The following is a 16,782-nucleotide window of genomic DNA, read 5'->3' on the forward strand; positions in this document are numbered from 1 at the left end:
CAGCATCTACACTGATACTATGTCGCAATAACTATATTGACATAAATCCTGTACCTCTTGTTGAAGTGGTTTTATTATATTGGCATAGCAGGGGAGTTACATTGGTGGAAGGAGCATTTCAGTGTGTACACTTCCACTGTTTGGTTGACAAAACTGTAGGGTAGATCTAAGGCTTAACCTTAAACAAGTTTACTAATGTAGTCCTGGTCTTCTGCTGAGTGAAAGTTGTTACTTGATTAAAAAGTGATAATGCTGATTTTGCTGTGTTATATGAGAGTTTTGGAAGGAGCCCGGTTGTTTGTCAAGGTGCTAGGCTGAGATCATCAAGCACTCTTTCCCTTGTGACCTAAGAGAGATCATAGTGGATTGAGGAGATGCTAGAATTACCACAATAACTTGTTTTCCTCTCAGTTAGATGTAAATACATAAATACGGCTGCAGGTATCCATCTTTCTTTACAATATGTTATAGGCAGCCAGTAGAGGTTTCAGTATGATACAAAATAGATCCTATTTTTTTCCTTCTCATGTGTGGCCTTCAGAAATACCAGGATGAAAACTAACAGAAAATTACCACATTGAATGCCTTGTATCTAAGTAGTGCAGTTTATATAGTTCATATGTCTCATCAAGAGTAGTTGAGAGAGCATGTACTGAAGAAAATGTTGCAGGAAAAGGTCTAATGCCAGCAGGAATCCTTGACTTTTAACTTTTATTGTCATTTTACTCCTACACAACAGAAACAAGTGATGAAAACAGGTTAGAGAGAAAACTAAAGATGTCTAGACTAAAGCCTTTTTTAAACTGCAATTATAGGATAGAATGGAAGCTATAATCTTCAATTCATGTGGGAAAAAACACTACTTACAAATCATTCTTTGAGCTTTGATTAAATCATGTCTGGGTCCATGGACAGAAATATTTAACATTTGCTTAAAGGCATTTTGTGCCACTGTGATCAAAACTGTCTTGCACATGTTGACATATTTGATTTAGATATATCCCAAGCTGGGAAAAAACTGATTTCAGAGCTCTTTCTTCCTTTTGCTTCATTTTGAAAAAATTATTCTTCCAAAGAAGTTGTGGAGTAGAATGACTCATATTTGGGGCTCTCCAAAATATTTTAAAAAGTGGAAATATTAGAATACCCTAAATGACTCAGTTATGTCTTATAATTAAACAGAAGTGTCTGCCACCAATTAGCTGGCCATCTTTAAGAACACTTTTAAGGAATGTCGGGAGGGAGTCTAACCTGATATTGAGACAGCTTTTTGATTCCCACTATCTGTAGTAATTATTCAAAATACTTATTTTGGTCTGGTGTAGAGCACTCAAAGACATGGCCCTCTTCAAGAGAATAGAACAAAAAATAGTTGTCACCAAAAGTTCAGAGTAAGAATGGCAAATCTAGATACTTAAAACAAACAAAACTGTTCCCTTTCTAGAACAATTAACTGAAGTGTCAGAAATTGCTGAGTTCAAGAGAAGCAGTTGGTAAAGGCAAGATAGATGTGTAGCTAGAAAATAAGCCTGTACAAGGCCTCCAATGGTTTCAGAAGGAGAGAAGTTGTCTCATGACCCAATTCAGCAAAACATTTAAGTATATCTTAAATCCCTTTGAATTAAATTTGACTTCATGCTTAAGTGCTTTGCTGAATTGGGATGGAGTTACCCATAATCTTAGTTAATCACGTGCTTAAGTGCTTTGCTGAATCAGGGCCTGAATAGCAATATCTGTGGGATTAGTGCACGCAGGAAGATGGGAAGACCTGAAGAGGCTTTTTGTATGACTGGCAACCAAAAGAAGCTGAAAATAATGGTAACCATGAAGAGTAAAATACAAAGGGCTTTTGAGATACTTCAGTGCATACTAAAGTACCTCAGAAATGCAAACAATTGTTGTTATTGTGTTCTAAAGGGAGTGGTGGATACCCTGGAAGGTAGGGATAGGATACAGAAGAACCTAGACAAATTGGAGGATTGGGCCAAAAGAAATCTGATGAGGTTCAATAAGGACAAGTGCAGAGTCCTCCACTTAGGACGAAAGAATCCCATGCACAGCTACAGACTTGGGACTGACAGGCTAGGCAGTAGTTATGCAGAAAAGGACCTAGGGGTTACAGCGGATAAGAAGCTGGATATGAGTCAGCAGTGTGCCCTGGTTGCCAAGAAGGCTAGTAGCATACTGGGCTGCATTAGTAGGAGTATTGCCAGCAGATCGAGGGATGTGATTATTCCCCTCTATTCGGCATTGGTGAGGCTGCATTTGGAGTATTGTGTCCAGTTTTGACCCCCCCCCTCCCCACTACAAAAAGGAGGTGGACAAGTTGGAGAGGGTTCAGCGGAGGAGAACAAAAGTGATTAGGGGCTGGAGCACAAGATTTATGAGGAGAGACTGAGGGAACTTGTTTAGTCTGCAAAAGAGAAGAATGAGGGGGTATTTGATAGCCGCCTTTAACTACCTGAAAGGGGGCCAAGGAGGGTGGAAATAGGCTGTTCTTAAAGGTAGTAGATGACAGAACAAGGAGCAATGGTCTCAAGTTGCAGTGGGGGAGGTCTAGATTGGACATTAGGAAAAACGTTTTCACTAGGAGGGTGGTGAATGGGTGCAATGGGTTACCTAGGGAAGTGGTGGAATCTCCATCTTTAGAGGTTTTTAAGCTGCAGCTTGACAAAGCCCTGTCTGGGATGATTTAGTTGAGGTTAGTCCTGCTTTGAGCAGAGGGTTGGACTAGATGACCTCCTGAGGTCCCTTCCAACTCTAATATTCTATGATTCTTGGGGTTGTATTATGCACAGTGATGAAAACAACATCAGTTTTAATATTGCCCTAACTTCCCAAAGGAAGAGGTGCAGGAGGGCTGGGATGAGAGGCTGAGCTACACTTAACTGCTTAAAGACAGGAAAATGGTCTTCCCTAAACCAGAAAAAAACAAAAACAAAGATGAGTTTTATTTTAAAGTAGATGTAAAAACATCTCTTCAGCATTCTAGCAGTAAAGGCTTTTTCCCCTCTCAGTATGCCTTGAAAATGTCAAATATCCCCAAGTCTATGGCTCAATAGGCTGACAAGTTTAAGGCATGTCAGTGTCATAGCCAACAGTATACAAGGGAGTGATGCAGCCAGCATCATGTCTGACTGCCTTAACTGGATGGATCAGGTACCCATTTTATAGCTGAATGAACTGGAGGTGGCTTTTCAGTGTGAGATGGTGCAAGACTTAAACCCACGACTTCAAAATTCAAATTCCAGAGGGGTAGCCATGTTAGTCTGTATACAGCAAAAACAACAAGAATTCTGTGGCACTTTAAAGACTAATACATTTAATTTTAGCAGGCATAAGCTTTCGTGAGGCTCAGTTCACTTCGTCAGATGCAGAGGTAGAAATGAGAAACATAGGATCATCATATAAATATACAAGTGCATAGAGAACAATGGGGGAGGTGGATGAAAGCCGGGTACTTGAGGTCTAATAACAGTCATTGAGTAGGAGATGAGAATGGGTGAGCAAAGCAATTTACCTCTTGTAATGAGAGAGCCATTTCAAATCTCTGTTTAAACCCATTTTGAATGTGTCAAGTTTGCAGATCATTTCTAACTCAGCAGTTTCTCTTTGAAGTCTGTTTTTGGAATTTTTTTGGAGAAGTACAGCAACTTTCAGGTCAGTGACAGTGTGCCCTGGGAGATTAAAGTGTTCTCCCACTGGTTTATGGATGTTGTTATTTTTTATGTCTGATTTGTGTCCATTTATCCTTTTGCATAGTGATAGTCCAGTTTGGCCAATGTACATGGCAGAGGGGCATTGCTGGCACATGATGGCATATATAACATTAGTGGATGTACAGGTGAATGAGCCCCTTATGGTGTGATTGATGTGGTTAGGACCAGTGATGTCACTAGAGTCGATGTGTGGGCAGAGCTGACAACGGGGTTTGTTGCAGGGATAGGTTCCTGGGTTGGATTTTTTGTAGGGTGTACGGTTGCTGGTGAGTGTTTGCTTCAGGTTGGGGGGCTGTCTGTAAGCCAGGAATGGTCTGTCATCCACTGCCTGAGCGAGAGACGAATCATGTGCTAGAATAGGTTGTAGATCTTTAATGATGTGTTGGAGAGATTTTAGCTGGGGACTGTAGGTGATGACCAGTGGTGGTCTGTTGTTTTCTTTGTTGGGTCTGTCCTGGTTCTGTCAATTTGTTTCTTCACTTCTCCAGGTGGGTATTGTAGTTTTAAGAATGTCTCATAGAGATCCTGTAGGTGTTTGTCTCTGTCTGAGGGATCGGAGCAAATCCGGTTGTATCTTAAGGCTTGGCTGTAGACAATGGATCGTGTAATGTGTCCAGTGTGAAAGCTGGAGGCATGAAGATACGTATTGCGGTCAGTTGGTTTTCGGTATAGGGTCGTGTTAATGTGACCATGCTTTATTTTTATTGTAGTGTCCAGGAAGTGGATTTCTTGTGTGGACTGGTCCAGGCTGAGGTTGATAGTGGGGTGGAAATTATTAAAATCCCAGTGAAAATCTTCGAGGGACTCTTTCCCATGGGTCCAGATGATGAAAATGTAATCAATGTAGCATAGGTAAAGAAGAGGTGTTAGGGGATGAGTTTCGAGGAAGCGTTGTTCTAGGTCAGCCATAAAAATGTTGGCATACTGTGGGGCTATGCAGGTGCCCATAGCTGTGCCACTGACTTGGAGGTATAGATTGGCTCCCAATCTGAAGTAGTTGTGAGTCAGGTGTGTGTGCTGTGAGGTGTGACATATGATCATTGGGGAATGTGTTTTTGATGGCTTGAAGTCCATCTTTATGTGGAATGTTGGTGTAGAGAGCTTCTACATCCATAGTGGCTAGGATGGTATTTTCTGGGAGATCACTGATGGATTGTAGTTTTCTCAGGAAGTTAGTGGTATCACGAAGATAGCTAGGAGTGCTGGTGGTATAGGGCCTGAGGAGAGAGTCCATATAGCCTGACAGTCCTGCAGTGAGAGTGCCAATGCCTGAGATGATAGGGTGTCCAGGATTTCCAGGTTTGTGGATCTTGGTTAGTAGATAGAATAACCCTGGTTGGGGCTCGGGGGGTGTGTCTGTGAAGATTTGTTCCTGTGTTTCTTTAGGGAGTTTATTAAGTAGATGTTTTCATTTATTTTGGTATTCTTCAGTGGGATCGGATAGGTAGTGGCTTGTAGAATGTGGTGTTTGAGAGTTGTTTGGCAGCCTCCTGTTCATAATCCAATCTATGCATGATGACAACAGCACCTCCTTTGTCTGCCTCTTTGATTACGGTGATTGAATGCCTTAACCACTCAGCCTTTACACTTATTTTCTATTGAAAAATAGTACATCAAAGTAAAACCAAGCAAAACCTCTGTGCATTCAGTTCTCAGTGAAGAGCATAAGACTCATTTTGTTAAAATCATTCCCAGGCTGGAGGTTGGGTGGTTCCCAGTAAGCCTGTCTTCAGTGTATGGGCAGTCACAAAGCTTGTTGAAGCTGGTGGGCAATGATGGCTGCTTTGTTTGGTGGAGCTGGGTCTGTGAGTAAGAAGATGCCAGAAGCAGACAGAGAAGGAAGCAGAAAAGCCAAGGAGTCATCAAGAAAAGCACTGAAAATATGGCCCTGAGAGAAAGCTGAGGGAGCTTTTTAGACAAAGTGCTGGCTGGAAAGAGGCTTGGAACTATGAGCAAAAAACTTGTCTCCTGTTTGATTCCTACTGTGTTCAGGGAAACAGGACTTTGTAAATAAATGAGATTGCATCAAAGAAATGCCTGACTCTGTTGTCAGTTTCTCTCCTAATGGAAACAACCTGTAGGACTCCAAACATTGGCTAACCACTCACACCAGTAACAGTATGTTCTTCCAATATGTGTGAATCCCACATTAGATATGCATGTGCTTCATGCAGCCAAGATCATATTTTTTTGGCTAGCAGTGTTTGTTGAGGCCACACAGGGATCCTGTGCCTCCTCAGGCTACTCCATGAGGACAAAAAGGGCAAAGTGGCTGTAAAACTCTCTCACTTCTGTCTTAATGTCTACGACATCAAGAAGGAACCTTGTGGTGCCCTGCCTGCAGGCACTCTATCATGAGCTATTTTCATTTAGACTTCTGAAAATCTTCAGAATAGCCTTCTGTCCTTTAATTTTAACATCTTGGACTGAATAATCCTCTGTCTGGATCAGATAGCTTCAACCAGACCTCCTCCTACATACAACACAGTGGTGAATTTGTGCACCTCTCCCAGATAATTGATGCTAATAAAGAATGAGAGAAAGAGAGAAACTGATGTCCAGGATCTCGGGTGATCCCTCTGTTCTTTTCCATGTTATGACATCCATTTGTTTCCCTAGAAACACATAATCTTTAAAAAATGTAAATGTTTGAAGTGCATACATGGTTTTAGATTGGTAGGAATATGACACAGGTGAAACTGGCCCTTTAAGAAGGAAGAGGCCGGAGTTCCTGTCATCATCTGATCCACAGTTGGGCTTGAGAAGGCACCTGGGCTTTAGAAGTGCTTGATAACAGATATGGAGAGTCAGGAAGTAGCAGGTGAGAGCTGCCAGAAACAGAGAGATGCCACTGAAAGCTTGGGAAAAAGCTTCCGAGGAACTGAGAGAGAGAGAGAGAGCTGAGTTCTGATAAGAGCTAGAAGAGAGCTATTGGTTGGAACTGATAAGAGCTGGGGAATGCTGACAAATGGAAGTCTTAGGCAGAGACCTCTAGGAAAAAGGGAAGATCCAGCTTGGTCAAAGGAGGATGAGCCCAGAGCAAGAGGATTGTTGTTGGAGGATGGATCCCCAGGTGCAGGCATAGGACTCTCAGGCAGGGAGGCCTGGGGAATGGAACACTACATGAGGGGGAGCCCTCTGGGCAAAGACATGAGCAGAGCTCTACAGGAAGAGTCAGGAGCAAGAGGTTGGTCCCAGAAGGACATTTCCTGAGCAGGGTTAGGATTCTCAGGCAGGGGTGGGGATGGAGTGCATGTTGGGGAGTGGAACACTGCAGAGAGTTCTCGCATTGGAAACCTGATTTGGGGGCTGTGGTAGAAGAGACTAGTCACTCAGGTGGAGGCCTTAGAAAGTGGTGCCCTGGAACAGGAGCAAAAGAAACTGGGAACTGGTGGACTCTTGAGAAGGTGATCTGGAAGTTGTGTCCGTGGAGGATAGGAATGGAAAAGCTCTGTTCCATTTATATGCTTTACTGGGTAATTGGAAAATAGTTTTACCATAAGGATTTTGGGAAACTACTACATTGATGTATATGAATACAATATGTCCTAAGGTGGGACTTCGTACTGGACACTGAGAGACTGTATTCCTTTTATGGATGAAGTGTGGCAGGTACACATGTTGTGCTGTGGCCTGCTGCAGGAGGGTGCTTAAGGAGGGGCCATCCTGTCACAAAGGAAATGAATTAAACCTTCTTGAAATTCTAAACATATATGGCAGTTTGAGATGTAAAACTAAAACTCATGTAAAGGGCTTGTCTATCCTGGGTAAAATGCATTGTTTTAGAAAACATGTTTTAATCTGCACAGTGTTAACATGATGTTGTCATTAGTGGCCTTGTCTAAACTTTTCACTTCCTTGTTTTTGTAGATTTGTGTCAGGTGTGTAAACTATGTAGGAACTTGAATTGTGTGTGTTTGTGTTCGTGTTCTATTCCACTCAGGTTCTGGTACAGCACTCATTACTGAGGTATTTCAGCACCACACTAATATTTTTATGTCCTGGATTCAATTCCAGTTACTTTAAATAAAAAGAGATCTTATTTTAGTGGACTGAAGAAAATAGAGACTGAACCATTAAATTAAATTAGGTTATACATATATTGCTAATTTAATAAATCATGAAAAACGCCCCTAAACAGACCACCAAATTTAGTTACATAATATGGGTTAAGCCAGATGAAAACCTGTAACTCAGCTATAGCTCTTGCTTCCAGTTTGAAAGGGATGTGAAGTTCTAAGGAAGTCTTTCTAACATAGTGTGCCTCAAGGATTGAATGATCCAGGTTGAATCTGTGTGCTTTATAGCAAATAGATCTTTGTCTTCCCTAAAACTCCACTACTAACTCGAGTGAGTGGTTATCCATTATATCACTTCCCCAAAACCAGTTAGGTTTATCTCCGGCCACAAAATTACTTGTATGATTTCAGTGAATATTAGGCCCTCTCCGTTTTAGCATCTCTTTTTCAAAACTGCATGCTTAATTCTTGCTTGGCCTTCCTCAACCTAACAACTCTCAATCCACACCTTTGGATACAAATATATACAGGTGTATAATATGCAATTTGTTCATCAGTTTTGGAGTACAAGGAGAATGAAAAAGATATTCTGGATGCTGCCCAGAGCCTCAGCTAGCTGCGAATTTGACTTTGTACATGCATACATCACAGCATAGAGAAGGGGCTCTCCAGTTTTCTGGCTGTGCTGCCTTTCTTAGTCTTGTAAAAGAGAGAGAACATTTTATTTAAATATAGGAAGTTTTGACTAGTGCCATAAACAGCCAGGTACTACTAACAACCTCTTCAGCGGTTGTTTTCTCACTTTCTTGACTGCTAATACATTTGTTAGGAATAAAGTTTTAATGGAGGATGGGTGAACATTTGACATATTTCCTGTGTCTACATAGTCGGGCAATGCTTACTTCAGGGATGGGTTTCTAAAGCACACTAATATGTTTTGCATTAATTGGTCCATGTAAACCGTACTTTTGCACACCAAAGTTCTCTACTGTGCTTTAACATGGTACACTAGGGAACTTTTAATGTTTGCAGGGTCCACATGAACCAACTAATGCACAACACGTCTGTGCTTTAGAAATCATATCCCCGTAGTGCACATTACCCCACTTTACGGACATACCCTAAGGTTTTATTGAAGAACTGTGACATTCTTCATTTATTTTTTCAGTTCTTATTAGTGATCCAATTATTTAATTAAGAGGCTGTGTTTTTATGTGTATGTAGAATCTTGACTGCCCTTTTGGTTTTACTTTTGATGTGTAGGTCTTTTGGGGAAATATAAGAAATACAAGAAATTCACAATAAAGGCAATTAAAATTAATCTAACTCTAAAACTAAGTGGAGCAGGGATTTTAGCCACTTTTTCATGCATATCTATTTTTCCAGTAGGTGTATAATCTTATTCAATCTATGGATCAAAAGGCTGATGTGTTTTTACTGAAGATCAAAAAACTCAAAGAATTTGTAGGAAGTATTATAAATGAACAAGTAAAGGTTTGGATCAGGCTTTTGAGCATTGTCTAAAGTGTAGGTCTAGTCTGAATAGTGACTCTGTCAAATGTCACTTTCTTGTACTACATATATGATCCCTGTGTATATTCAGAGTTATATCTGACTCTCTCTCTATATATATATATATATATTTAACCCTGTTGGCACAGCAGAGCTGCCTGGCTGTATGGAAGTGATTCTAATTCTTCTCACAGATCATCAACAGATTGGTTAAGTAATTCCACTGGCATGGCTAAATTATGTCCTCACTTATACTTTTGCAATTCTATTTAACACACTGGGGTTACACAAGACAATTAGGAATACTGTATAATAGAGTAGGACTTGAGTTAAAATCCCTATTTAGACCTGATTTGAAGCAACCATCTTTTAAACTTCCAAGTCACATGAACAGCTTGACAGAGCATTTTACACATGCTCTGAAGAATTTATTTTTAAATTTTCACTTACTATGAAGATGTGTGTGTTGATGAAAAGAGATCTAAATAAGATACAGGCATACAGATAGAAGATTCAGATACCTTTTAATTGGAGTCAAATGTACCTCCGAGGTATGTATGTGGGGATTGTTGTGAGAGGGCTTTGAGAACTGGCTAGAGCATAGGGCTCAACGAGTAGTGATCAATGGGTTCATGTCTAGCTGGCAACCAGTCACAAGCGGAGTGCCCCAGGGGTCGGTCTTGGGGCCAGTTTTGTTCAACATCTTCATTAATGATCTGGAAGATGGGGTAGATTGCACCCTCAGCAAGTTTGCGGATGACACTAAGCTGGGGGGAGTGGTAGATACCCTGGAAGGTAGGGATAGGATACAGGGACCTAAGGACCTAAATTATGGACCTAAAGGACCTAAACAAACTGGAGGATTGGGCCAAAAGAAATCTAATGAGGTTCAACAAAGAAAAGTGCAGAATCCTGCACTTAGGAAGGAAGAATCCCATGCATAACTATAGACTGGGGACCGACTGGCTAGGCAGCAGTTCTGCAGAAAAGGACCTGGGAGTAACAGTGGATAAAAAGCTGGATACGAGACAGCAGTGTGCCCTGGTTGTCAAGAAGGCTAATAGCATATTGGGCTGCATTAGGAGGAGCATTGCCAGCAGGTCGCGGGAAGTGTTTATTCCCCTCTATTCGGCATTGGTGAGGCCGCCTTTAGAATACTGTGTCCAGTTTTGGGACCCCCACTACAAAAAGGATGTAGACAAGTTGGAGAGAGTCCAGCGGAGGGCAACAAAAATGATTAGGGGGCTGGAGCACAGGACTTATGAGGAGAGGCTAAGGAAACTGGGCTTGTTTAGTCTGCAAAAGAGAAGAATGAGGGGGTATTTGATAGCAGCCTTTAACTACCTGAAAGGGGGTTCCAGGGAGGATAGGGCTAGGCTGTTCTCTGTGGTGGCAGATGACAGAACAAGGAGCAACGGTCTCAAATTGCAGTTGGGGAGGTCTAGGTTGGACATTAGGAAAAACTTTTTCAGTAGGAGGGTGGTGAAGCACTGGAATGGGTTACCTAGGGAGGTGGTGGAATCTCCATCTTTAGAGGTTTTTAAGCTGAGGCTTGACAAAGCCCTGGGTGGGATGATATAGCTGAGGTTAGTCCTGCTTTGAGCAGGGGGTTGGACTAGATGACCTCCTGAGGTCCCTTCCAACTCTAATATTCTATGATTCTATGATCTGTACCACCATATATTTCTTACCACACTAAATTTGATCACTATAGCTCCAAACTATGTCTGGTTAAATATTAAAATAGCATTTGTTTATTGCCTTACACATTCCCAGGTTCCAGAAATTATGATTCAGCATTGTTGGGTGGTGGGTAACATGAGGGGTGTTAGTAACGAGTGGTGGCCATTTTAAACGTCTGAACATATCTAGTTTACATATTTTTAGCAGTAGCACTAATTTTGCTTTAGCTGATTTTTATGGGAGTTAAGAAAATAGCTAGACTAGAAAACATTTGTGCCAATGACAGACGAGGTAGGGGTGTGTATGTAAAAAAAAAAAAAAAATATATATATATATATATATATATATATATATATATACACACACACACACACATATGTATGTACACATATATATTATACAAGAAAAGCATTAAATGTGCATTATTAAAATTGCAAAACCAAGCACTCAAAAGTTAGCAAATGCCAATATAAAGGCTGCTTGTACAGCCGTAGTTCAGCCACCTTGTGCTTATGGTACTCCTTGCTTTTGGAGCTCACCCTGCTCTGCACTGGGGTTCTTGGTCTGTTTTTTTCTCTCCTGGAGTTGCAGCTGCCTTGGTGGGTAGGAGACCCTACTTCTCATCTGACCCTTAGCCCTGGTCTACACTTATCTGGAGATTCGGCGGCAGTCGACGGGAGTTACGCAAAATGGGACGAGAAGAGGTCAGGGAAGCTAGGGAAAATTTATAAATAGCTTGTGATAGAGCAGAATTACTTAAACAGGTTATCAGTGAACAGTCTGGTGTTAGAAACAGAAAAGAAAGTGAACAAGCTGATTATCAGAATGAAATGTGAAGACCAGGTTGTTGCCTTAAGAATGTTACAGAGGGATTTCCGCTTCGGTTCTTTCATTCCTATGGCCTGGATGATTTAAGTAGCACAGCAAAATGCTGTGTAGCTTTCAAAGTGTTGTGTAGCTTTACAAATGTATGGTAAGGTTACTGATGCATGAACTCTCTAAGGGGAATTCCAGCATAAAAGTATAACCTAATCGACAAAATAAGTTAGCCACACAATTTATCTTTAAACAAATAAATACCATTTTCTTTCCCTTTACTGCTACTTCTTTACCATGGGCTTGTCTATACTACAAAAATAGGTCAACTTAAGTTAGGTTGACCTACAGCCAGCACAATAATTAAATGGGCTTTTGGTGTCCACATTACCCTCCTTCTGCCGGAGGTGCACTTCCTTACCAGCAGCACTTTCATGGATTGAAGTGGGGCATTGTGTGGCACTCATAGACGGAGCGTTGGGCACTGACAGTGGTGCAGGGCTCACAACTGTGAGCCAGGTGCAGCTCAGTTTCACAGAAGGGAGCCTTCCAGCAATGAAATTGATATTCTTGTCCGTTTCATGTATGCTGCTATTTCACATTTCCTCTCCCACTGTCAGCCCACCTGGGACTCATAACTGGAGCACTGGTGCAAGGCTCACAGCTGGAGCCCCCCCCCCAGTGCCGAGGCTGACAGCTGGAGCTGGAGCCCAAATGTGAAATACTAGTACCCAGGAAACTGACAAGTATGTCAGTTTGACTGGGGGTAGGCTCCCTGCTGTGAAACTGAGCCCCACAGGGCTCACAGCTTGGGCTGTCAGCCTTCAGGAGGCTCCTGCTGTGAGCCCTGCTACCAGGGCTGACAGCTGGGAGCTCTGATTCCACCTCCCAGGGAGGGGTTGAAGTGGGGGAGGAGAGCCCAAGCCTGGCCACCACCCAGGCTTGGGCTCTCCTTTTCCCACCCCCAGTCCTTCACTGGGAGGCAGCAGCGGTGGTCCAGACTGTCAGCCCTGGTGGCAGGACTGAGAGCCAACACGTGATGTAAGTAACGCAGTGTCTACACAGACACTGCATCACCCTAACTGCATCGACCTAAGCACTACGTCTGTCACAGAGGTGGAGTTATTAGGTCAATGTATTAGGCGACTTACATCAGTGGTAGCACCATTCTATTGTAGACGCTTGTATAGTTAGGCAACGTAAGCTGCCTTAGGTTGACCTAACTCTGCAGTGTAGACCAGCCTACCTCTCTTATCCTTAGTCCTGGGGTACACCTAAAACTTAGATTGACCTAGCTACATTGCTCAGGGGTATAGATGGAAAAAGTCTTCTTACCAAACTACCACTTCTTGAAGGGGTAGATTAACTATAGCAATGGGAAAAACTCTCCCATCGCTCTGGAAAATGTCTACTCTGCGGCACTACAGCAACATAGCTGCAGCCCCATCAAAGCATCTGTATCTTAGAGAAGCCCTTAGTTTTGGAAAGCCTAGCAGTCTGCTACTTTCACATTTGATATTGATGCCTCTACTTGGCTGAGTGCCACATAGAAAGCTTGTCAGCGGAAGGTTGATTTTTCAGATAAACTACCATGCCTGCCCTTTAGATTATTTTTCAACATTTTCTGCAGGCTGGTCAAGTGCAGTTGTTTCTGATGTAAATCTGTTCATTGAACCAATAATGCTTCTTTACTGATGCCATGACCATTGACATTGTGAGTAGTGATCATATTATAAATCTGTGGTTTTTCCACTTTCAATTATCATAACTGAGAAGAGAGGTAATTTCTTGGTAGAACAAAATGCAAAGCCTATTTAGATAGCCTCAGTGAGAAAATGTGTAAATGTGTGAAAATGTGTAGCTAAGTCTGTAAAAATATTAATGAACTAGAGATGAATCAATGGATTTTAATTATTGAAGCATTAATTTTAATCTAAAATGCCATCATCCCTAAAATATCATTAGTCAATGTTTAGAAGTCCTCTCCACAAACAAGTTTAGAACATTTTACATTAGGAGAAGCCTGCAGGATTGTGTCTCACTCTTTTGTCACCACATCTGAACTGTGGTAGGCATGGTGGAAGTGAGGGATCATATCTTGTGACCTGACTTCCAAAGGAGAGAAGTCAAACTTTTTTCCAATTAATGGGGAGGATTCAGTTTCCAGTGCCTTTCATGAACACAGATATGAGCCTTTCCTGATTTCAAATAACACAAAAATGCTAACTGGAACTTCAATTTTAGTGTGGCAGACTTACAACAATCCAAGGAGAATCTGTAATTGGTGCTTAGCTATATTCCTTCTACAGTCTTTAATACATTTTATAGCATTTTTTGTTGTTTTTGCTTGAATGTGGTTAACTGGGATGACAGGTAGTTATTTTAGCTAATTTGTGTTTCTATGGAAACCCAGTATTTGCAATGACAGTCTTACTGTATGCTCTCTAATCCTCCCCTGTGGCTTCTAGCCAAGGTGATAACTTAATAATTCATGAGCTCTAAGCCTGAATTTGTTGGAAAGCAAACTGAGTTGCTTAGAGCTGTTTTTCAGAGGCCAACTCATTTCCATCACACATTTGGGGTTCTTTTCTCCAAGATGTCTTTATAAAACCCACTGCATAAACCAATGCAAAGCACTTTTTCAGACTTGTTTTTGAAACTGGGGTTACTGCAGGTCATCTTAGCAAGGCAACTGATGACAAAAAGAGAATGTGAACACTTGTGTGAAAATGAAGATTTTAACAACATTCCGTGAATCATATTTCCTTTTAAAAGCCATCATTATCTAGTAAAATAATTTTTAAATTAGGAGTACAGCGGAGGTGGTGGTTCTGGCTGTGAATGTGTGGAGGAAGGTGTCTCCCGTTCCTTGAATGACTTCTCTTGGCTTATTAGAGACAATACTAAAGATTACTCAGAATAGTGAGTGTAGAATGAAGTCCAGGTTAAGGGTTGGGGTAGGTTTATAAATGGAAGGTGAGCTCTTCATAAAGGCACAGTGTCATCCTGAACACACCCTTTGCCCTTTGTGACTCATTCTCTCACATACACATTGTACATGTTGACTTGATCACGTTCCGTTCATCCTATGGAGAGGAGGGAGATTGTCAGACAGCAGTTGTGAGAAATCGAATAGACTTTGCTAGAAGAATGTGGCCAAAAATAGCAAATCTAAAAGGTAAATACTAATAATAGAAAATGCACTATTAAATTTACTGTAGGGAACAGTCATAAACTGACTCCTAAGAAATGGACTAATAGAATCATAGAATTGTAGGACTGGAAGGGACCTCGAGTGGCACTCAAGGCAGCACTAAGTATTATCTAAACCATACTTGACAGGTGTTTGACTAAACTGCTCTTAAAAATCTCCAATGACAGAGATTCTACAGCCTCCTTAGGCAATTTAGTCCAGTGCTTAACTACCCTGACAGGCAGTTTTTCCAAATGTCCAACCTAAACTGCCCTTGCTGCAATTTAAGCCCATTCTTGTCCTGTGTATCCTCATAGGTTAAAGAGAACAATTTTTATCTCTCCTCCTTGTAACAACCTTTTATGTACTTGAAAACTGTAGTATCCCCCCTCAGTCTTCCCTTCTCCGGGCTAAACAAACCCAATTGTTTCAGACTTCCCTCATAAGTCATGTTTTTCTGATCTTTAATCATTTTTGTTGCTCTTCTCTGGACTCTCTCCAATTCGTCCACATCTTTCCTGAAATGTGGCACCCAGAGCTGGACACAATACTCCAGTTGGGGCCTATTTAGCATGGAGTAGAGCGGAAGAATTATTTCTCATGTCTTGCTTACAACACTCCTGCTAATACATCCCAGAATGATGGTTGCTTTTATTTTGCAACAGTGTTACCCTGTAAATTCATATTTAGCTTCTGATCCGCTTTGACTGCCAGATTTCTTTCCACAGTACTCCTACCTTGGCAGTCATTTCCCATTTTGTATGTATGCAACTGATAATTCCTTCCTAAATGGAGTACTTTGCATTTGTCCTTGTTGAATTTCATCCTATTTACTTCAGACCATTTCTCCAGTTTGTCCAGATCATTTTCAATTATAATCCTATCCTCCAAAGCACTTGCAACCCCTCCCATCTTGATATTGTCTGCAAACTTATTAAATGTACTCTCTGCCATTATTTAAATCATTGATGAAGATATTGAGCAGAACTGGACCCAGAACTGATTCCTGAGCGACCCCACTTGAATATGCCCTTCCAGCTTGACTATGAACCACAGATAACTACCCTCTTTCCAACCAGTTATGCACCCACCTTATGCTCCATCTAGGTTGTATTTCCCTTGTTTGTTTATATATCTTATATATCTTTTCCAAATATAATTTTTGAGCCAGTGAAGGTTCTGCATTTTAAAGTGGGGCAGACAGCATGTACTCACTGCAGAGCCACAGTAATTTTTTTAATGGACATCAACATTGAAGCCTTACTTTGCCATATTTTTCTGTATTCATGTGGCTGTTACAGATGTTTCTGCTTCCATTAGAACTTGTTCCACTCACAGCTCATCATCGCCTCCTTTTGTATGATTTTAGCCAATGTCAATCCTGTATTTCTGACATCAGGAATTGACTGGGATGTCACCAGAAGAAGTTTTATGATTTTATTGTGGAGTTAGGTAGTCCTTTTAAACACAAATATTTTTGATATTTGGCAAATGTGATTGAAAAAAGTAGGAAAAGCATCTGAATAGTAAATGGGTTTAAGATTTAGTGCAATACTATTACTAACTCTACACAGCTGTGCAAGGGAGTAAGGGGGAGTAAAGATGGAGCCTTACCTTTGCCCCCTCCCTCCCCCAACTTCATAATAATGTCCCATTTAGTTGAGTCCATGTACTGGGAAACCATACACTGTGCTAGTTCAGTGTATTTCCAAGCCAAAGCAGAGGAAAGACTGAATCACAATCAGCTTCCCAGACTGCACCTTGGACAGCACAAGTATAATCTACCCTTGCTTAGGGCAAATCATAGAGTGACAATTTAGTCCCTATTTTGGTACATCTG

At 41.3% G+C, this 16,782-nt stretch overlaps 1 protein-coding gene across 1 annotated transcript in view; it reads left to right on the forward strand.

The window, feature by feature from the left end:
- Positions 1 to 16,782, forward strand: part of DOCK3 (dedicator of cytokinesis 3) — a 460,968-nt gene that overhangs the window by 240,534 nt on the left and 203,652 nt on the right.

The sequence above is a fragment of the Emydura macquarii genome, unplaced genomic scaffold, assembly GCF_026122565.2.
Source record: "Emydura macquarii macquarii isolate MOO-44397 ecotype Brisbane River unplaced genomic scaffold, CSIRO-AGI_Emac_v2 contig_2846, whole genome shotgun sequence".
In the NCBI taxonomy this organism is placed as follows: domain Eukaryota; kingdom Metazoa; phylum Chordata; order Testudines; family Chelidae; genus Emydura; species Emydura macquarii.